Here is a 7,843-nt window from a genome sequence, read left to right on the forward strand (position 1 = left end):
GAAGAAGTAGTAAAACTATTACTGCCCCAAATATAAGGTTTTCTTTTCTATCAATATTAGTTCTTACAAAGTTAATGAACAAGACAATTTGTGTGTGTGTGTGTGTGTGTGTGTGTGTGTGTGTGTGTGTGTGTGACAATATTGCTTTTGAGAAGCAAAAGGAGTTTTACTAAAAGAGGGAAAGAGAAGGATTGGAACATTTTGCCAGTGGAAAAACGTCTCAACTATTCTAAAACAAAATGCACTGCCACATCTGTCTTTACGAAGTCGGAATGCCTAGAGTAAGTGGCAATTTCTCTATTGATTTTGAAGGAGAAAATAAGATTCTTTGATGCTTTTCTAGTAGCTACCTATAATTCATACTGGGCAGTTCACCATTGCTGCCAAGAAAGTACTTTCCACAGTAAGCAAGTCACACTCCCTCAAAGAGTTATTTCTATTAGTTGAATTTGGTAGCAGGAAAGAGAGAACACTTTTGGAAAAGGCAACACATTTATGTTTTTCATGACTTGCAGAAGTTGACTGAGTTATTTGAAAGCACAATTTCTACAGAAAGATAGTGTAGTCACACCAGCAAATGGTTAGCACATCTCATTGTTAAGCATGGCATATGGTGATTGCCTCTGATATAATTTTGTTCTTAAAGATATGAGTCATATTCTTTCATATTTATGTAAGCCCCCGTAACACCCTTCCTCTGCCTACACATCAGTATGTTAGTAACGCTGATGAATTGCAAGGTAAGCTCAGCCCACTGCCATCTGCATGAGAAATGGCAGCAGTGAGACCACTGGTACATTCAAACAATGTGCTCCCCTTGGCCAGAGAGGATGTGAGATACACATAAGCACAGAGGTTGACATCAACAGGAAGATAGATGTCATTGACTGTGTAGGTCAGATAAGAACAGGCATGATAGAAGTGAAAATCACACCGATCAACAGACTACCTAGATCTATGCATTTCTTCTTTTTAATTCATCATTTTAATCATTTAAATTTCAAATGATATCCTCCTTCCCGGTTACCCCTCCACAAACCCTCCATCACTACCCCCTTCTGCCCCCCTTCTCCTTTGCCTCTTTGAGGGTGGTCCTCTACCCACTGACTCACTGCTGCCTCACTGCTCCAGCATCCCCCTACACTGGGGCATCTAGCCTCCTCAGGATCAAGGGCCTCATTGATGCCAGATAAGACCATCCTCTTCCACATATGTATCTGGAGCCCTGGAGCTCTCCATGTTTGCTGTTTGGTTGATGGTTTAGTTTTGTCTCTGAGAGCTCTGGGTGGTCCCATTAATTGATATTCTTCTTCCTATGTGGTTGCAATCCCCTTCAGCTCCTTTAGTCCTTCCTATATAGCTCTTCCATTAGTGTCTCTGGGCCCAGGATGATGGTTGGCTGTGAGTATCTGCATCTGTATTGGTCAGGTAGAACCTCTCAGGGATCAGCTATTACAGGCTTTGGTCAGCAAGTGCTTCTTGGTATCAGTTTAGTGTTTGCAAATGGGATGGATCCCTAGGTGGGGCTGTCTCTGTTCCATTTTTTTGTCCCTGTATTTCCTTTGGACAGGGACCTTTCTGGGTTAACAATTTTAACATGGGTGGGTGACCCCCTTCCCTCAATTGGGGGCCATGCCTACCTACTGGAGGTGGTCTCTGCAGGCTCTATCTACCCTTTGTTAGGTATTTCAGCTAAAGTCATCCCTGTTGGGTCCAGGGATCCTCTCGATTCTCTGGAGTCTTGGACTTTCTAGTGTCTACCCTCAGTTTCCCCATCTCCTACTACTGCATATTTCTATTCAATTTTCAAACCCTCTGTACTTCTATCCTTCCAATAGTTTTCAATTCTTTGTCATAGAGGAAATATTCAAAGGACAAACCAAATAAAACGTAGAATTGTCTCCTTTCAGCAAGAAAGGTCTACAGACCAGTGAATCTGACCAACTGGATTGCCTGTGTGTTTAAAGATCAAAGTATGTTCTGCCTGGGCCTGAGGAGAGGAGTTAAAAAACTAAGCAAAGGCGTTAAAGGTAGAAAATCCAAACCACAAAGGCAGCAATAAATATGCTTGCCTTCTCGGCTATGGAGCTTTATAGTTTATATATGTTAAGTAAATACTTCTTTACTTAACATACATCAGAAACATCCCCAAAGATGCCTATTGAATGGTATGAATATGCTGATATGATGCTTGGGTTATGGGACTTGAGACTCTTAAGTACATATTTAAATAGTAGTAAAATAATAATTCAGATGGTTAACACAAGAAAATTTTAAAAAATTATTTTCTAGGACACAAAAGAAATAGAGGGGTGGGAAAAGGAAATGGTATTTATAACTATTTTCTTTATCAATTATAGCCTTAACTGTATATTTGTTCTTGACACAGTAATCACAATACAGCTTATTTTTAAAACCCTAGGACACAATCATAAACATTCAGAACCATTTCAAAAGTACCAGAGTGCTGCCCTGTACAGAGTTGGTGTTTGTTGGCCACAGGGTTTTTGAATGATTAGTAGCCAGCATGGGTTTCCCAGGTGAATTAGATGGATCCCATCAATGAGAAGTTGCTTATGGCTTGAAGTGGAGAAAAGTTTGGTGCTAGAAACATGAAAGGATTTCTAAGAGGAAAAGAAAACATAATAAACAGAGAATTGTTTGAATTTCTTCTACCTGGAAGGCAAAGCTCTTTATTCTGCTCTTATATAAAATACTGTTGGGACACTGACTCTTCCTTTGTTCAGTTCTTTCTAGATTTTGTTATGAAGCATCAGAGTCAAATGTCACCTGAAGGTAGCTTTGTGGGACATGGGTTAAGCTTAATAATGTTAGACCTTCAACTTGGTTTGTAACATAATAAAAATAGTGGATTGTCTGTTTATTTTAATAAATATTAAAGAATTTTAGAATAGACTTTATATAGTTGCTTCCAGTTTAAAAATTAATAATATAATCTCCTCCACACCCTCATTCTAACTTTCCATGTATTCTAGAAATTCAATCTGTAGAATCATGTGTGTTTCTTCTCAAATTTAATACCATATATTTATACCTTTGAATTATTGCATAATGCTATAATTCATATCCTGTGAGATATTGAATTGTACTTAGCTTTTCTCTGATATATTCCTGATGGATTTTCTGTTATATATTTCACACATAAGATAGTGGGATTAGTCTTCAGATAAAGTTAAGAGTATTCAACTGATGTTTTGTTTGTGATGTTGTTAATTTTTAATTCAGTATAATGGAAGCACTTATATTGTACCAGCCAATATATGTGTCTTTGAAAGTATAGAGATGAAAAATCTGATTTCAGACTCTTAGCTTATAGAATGGAGCTCTGGATGTAAAAGGAAACAAAATAGATATGCTCTATAACAACATAAGAACCTGTGCCAGTCAATGCAGCAGAGTAGAGAAGACACACTAAAGAAGGAAACACTGAAAAAAACCAAGCCTAATGAATGACTCATAGGTACCACATGTACTACTCATGCCAAGACTAAGAAGAGTAGATTAATGTGTGTTGTCCTTTGGAGAGAAGAAACAGAAGTCAACGAAACTAGATTTTGACCAAATTGTACAACTTTGATATCCACAGAGATCTCACAGCTACCCTGTAACAGTTCAATACTTATGTTCTTGTTTTAACTCAATGTGCATTAAAAATGTATTGCATTGCAAACTAGAATGGACCAGCAGCTAAGCAGTTTTGAATTGTTTATTTTAAAGTGTCTTATATAGTCCTATATATTTTCATGAATCCACAATACTTAATAATGTGGTTTTTAAATAATCAACCAATGGTTAAAAATTGATCACTAGATGATTATACTTTAACTCAAAACTGACTGATTTTTCAACAAACCATTGAGATATATTTGACAGCATACTTTTTCATATGGTAAGTAACATACCCAATATGTCAAAGCAACAATTAAAAGCATGATCATTGGATAATCTCTATGGAGAAACAATGAAATACTGAGGACACCAGGAAAAATGTTGACACCAACAACCAAAAGTTCAGTGTATTTTAATTTACAATGTTTTAATTTCTAGAAGCAAAAGGCTTTCAATAAAAATTAATTTTAGATTTTTAATTTAGTCTTTCCCTCAATAGTTACATGCTATGAAACTTTCCTGCAATGTGGGTTGTAACAATGAGCTACAGTCTCAGTCATGCAACCATGATGGGAAACAACTACTCTTTCCAGTGTCTAGTAACTTCTACTGTTCTCGGACTACAGACATTAAATAAATTACATAGAGCATAGAGAGAATATCTTATGTATTGCATGGATGCATCACCTGATAATTTAAAAACCTATGACATATATTAAAGGATAGAATAGAAAGTGGGATATCCAGGAAGCAGAAAGGATTCCAGGAGAATTCCAGGCAAGAATTGGGCCCTGGAAGATATAACAAGAGAAACTCATGGTACCTAAGCACAGGTAACCAGCCATGTGGCAGAATGTAGATTAAAATAAGTGGGTTATTTTCACTTATGACCTAGACAAAGGAGAGTCTAGATATGTAGACAAGGTATTTATAAATATATTTTGAATCTGAGTCTTATTTCTGGGTGCCATAGGACTTGGAGGAAAAATCAAACCTAACCTCCACAAAAAAGTAATGACATCTTATTATTAAACTGGGATATGTGGATGTTGCTACCTCATTCTATGCTGGCATAATGTTCTGAGCACTTCTAAGATATTGCATGGATTATATATGTTAAACACAGTTTTTAGCACATTGCTTTCAAAGTCCAATAGGATTTTTGTAACACATCCACATCCTCAGTTGAGGAACTTTGTTGCAACAAGAAATTTTCTTGATGAGGGAGGGATGAGGACTATACTAATCTGTAATTATAAGGATAGGTATTTAGAGTATAGTTATGGCTTGCGCTGGTTTAATCACACGGTGGCTGTAAATTCTCCAAGATCCATGACTTAACTATATCTGGAGAGTTAGATGGTGTCTTAATTAGGGTTTTACTGCTGTGAACAGACACCATGACCAAGGCAAGTCTTATAAAAAAACAACATTTAGTTGGGGCTGGCTTACAGGTTCAGAGGTTCAGTTCATTATCATCAAGGTGGGAGCGTGGCAGTGTCTAGGCAGGCATGGCACAGGCAGAACTGAGAGTTCTATGTCTTCATCCAAAGGCTGCTAGTAGAAGAATGACTTCCAGGCACCTAAGGTGAGAGTATTAAGCCCACACCCACAGTGACACACCTACTCCTGCCAGGTCACACCTATTCCAACAAGACCACACTTCCAAATGGTTCCACTCCCTGGTGCAAGAATATACAAACCATCACATTCCACTCCCTGGCCCCCATAGACTTGTTCAAACACATGAGTCTATGGGGGTGGGGCATACATAAACATGCATAATGCAAAATGCATTTAGTCCAATGTTTAAAGTCCTCATAATCTTTAACAGTCTCAACAATATTAAAAGTCCAAAGTTCAAGTCCTCTTCTGAGATTCATCCAATCACTTAACTGTAATCCCCAAAGAAAGACAGGAAACCAACTGGGCAAATTCCAAACTCTGCATCTCCATGGCTGATGTCAAAGCGGTCTTCAGATCTCCACTCCTTTTTCATCTTTGTTGACTGCAACAAACTGCTTTCTCCTGGGCTGGTTCTACTCCCTCTTAGCAGCTTTCCTCACCATGTATCCCATGGCTCTGGCATCTTTAACATCTTTGAGTCTCCAAGGTAATTTCAGTGTTACAGCTTCTTGTTTCAGTGTTTGGGATTCCACTTGATCTTTTGGGCTCCTCCTAAGGGCTGGCATCACTTCTCCAGCTCTGTCCTCTGTAGCACTCTCAGCTCAGGTTGATCCACTCCACTATGGCTACTGTTCTTGGTGATCATCCCATGGTACTGACATCTCCAATACACTAGGGTGTTCCACTACAACTAGGCTTCACCAATAGCCTCTCATAGGCTCTCTTCATGGTGCCAAGCCTCAAATCCTTTGTATGACCCCTTCAGTTCTGGGCCATCAACTACAACTGAGGCTGCACCTTCACCAATGGCCTTCCATGGCCTCTCACAGTACCAAGCCTCAGTTGCTCTTCATAACCCCTTCATGCTTTCAAAACCAGTACCATCTGGGTGACTCTTACACATTACCAAGTCCAGCCACGGCATGAGGTACAACCTTGGCTATCTCTGGAACTCAGCTTCTTTGTGCTCCCAGAAAACAATTCCCAGAAGATTTCACCTCAGTGATGCTGGTCTCTCCTTAATCATTGCTAGTTTCCTAGCTCCAGCTAACTAGCATCAATTGTCCCAGTAGTTCCTTCCATTCTTAACTCTATAGACAGAGCCACATGGCTGAAGCTGCTGAGTTCTGCTGCTTGCAGGAACTAGAACATGACCTACTTGTACTATTATATTGTCACTGGCTTTCTGTTTTCCAAATCTTTCACTGCCTAAACTTGGCTATCCTGGATCTTGCTCTGTAGATTGACCTTGAATGCAGAGATCAGCATGCCTGTCNCCTGGGGTTAAAGGTGTGTACCACCATGCCTGGATCTAAATTTAGCTAGGTAGGATCTTGCCCCAAGGTCCCACTCCCTTAGTTTGTTATCTCCTAGAACACAGGATTTTGCACCATTTCACTTCCTGGTACCCCTTTAATAGTCAAACCATATATTATATATTTTTTCTTTCTAAGCTTGCTATGCTTGTTCAAACTTTTCTTCTCAAGACTTAACCAGAGAACAAAGTCTCTGCTAGGCTTTTTTGAAACTTCCTTTGTCAATTCAATTAATCCGAGCTTCTTCACCTTAGCCTGAGGCAGAATTTTCAGACAAGGGCAAAAAGTAGCCAAAGTCTTCACCAAAACACCACAAAACCAGTCTTTATGCCACATTCTGAAATTATTGTCCTTTGAAATCTCTCCGGCAAGGTCAACATGGTTCAAATTACTCCCAGCAACAAAGTCTTCCATATTCCTACTAGGATGACCAATTAAGCCCCATTTAAAGCACTCCACTGTGTTCTAAATCCAAGGTCCCCAAATCCACATTCTTTCAAATAAAAGCATGGCCAGGCCTATCACAGCAATACCCCAGTCCCTGGTACCAACTTCTGTCTTAGTTAGGGTTTTACTGCTGTGAACAGACACCATGATCAAGGCAAGTCTTATAAAAAACAACATTTAGTTGGGGCTGGCTTACAGGTTCAGAGGTTCAGTACATTATCATCAAGGTGGAAGCATGGCAGTGTTCAGGCATGCATGGCATAGGCAGAGCTGAGAGTTCTATGTCTTCATCCAAAGGCTGCTAGTGGAAGACTGACTTCCAGGCACCTAGGGTGAGAGTATTAAGCCCACACCCACCGTGACACACCTACTCCTGCCAGGTCACATCTATTCCAACAAGGCCACACCTCCAAATGGTTCCACACCTCCAAATGGTTCCACTCTGGTGCAAGAATATACAAACCATCACAGATGGATTTCTAGCCCCAAGCATTGTTTCCCTCTTGTTGAGCAGGTCTTAAGTCCAATGAGAGAGTTGTTGGCTATCACCATGGTATTTGTACCACTAATGAATCGTTTGAGATTCTTGTGACACATTGATTATCCAACACAAGGTGCTCAATCCTAAAAACACATATGTGAGTAACATTATATATACAAAATAGGTTATATTTATAAATATATGTGTATACATGTATGTGTGAAGCAACAATGATAAAAGAGGACATGAATTTGACTGAGAACAGAGAAGGATATATGGGATGCTTACGAGGAAGGGAAGGGAAGAAGGGAAGGGAAGGGAAGGGAAGGGAAGGGAAGGGAAG

The sequence above is a fragment of the Mus pahari genome, chromosome 11 (genome assembly GCF_900095145.1).
Source record: "Mus pahari chromosome 11, PAHARI_EIJ_v1.1, whole genome shotgun sequence".
Lineage (NCBI taxonomy): Eukaryota > Metazoa > Chordata > Mammalia > Rodentia > Muridae > Mus > Mus pahari.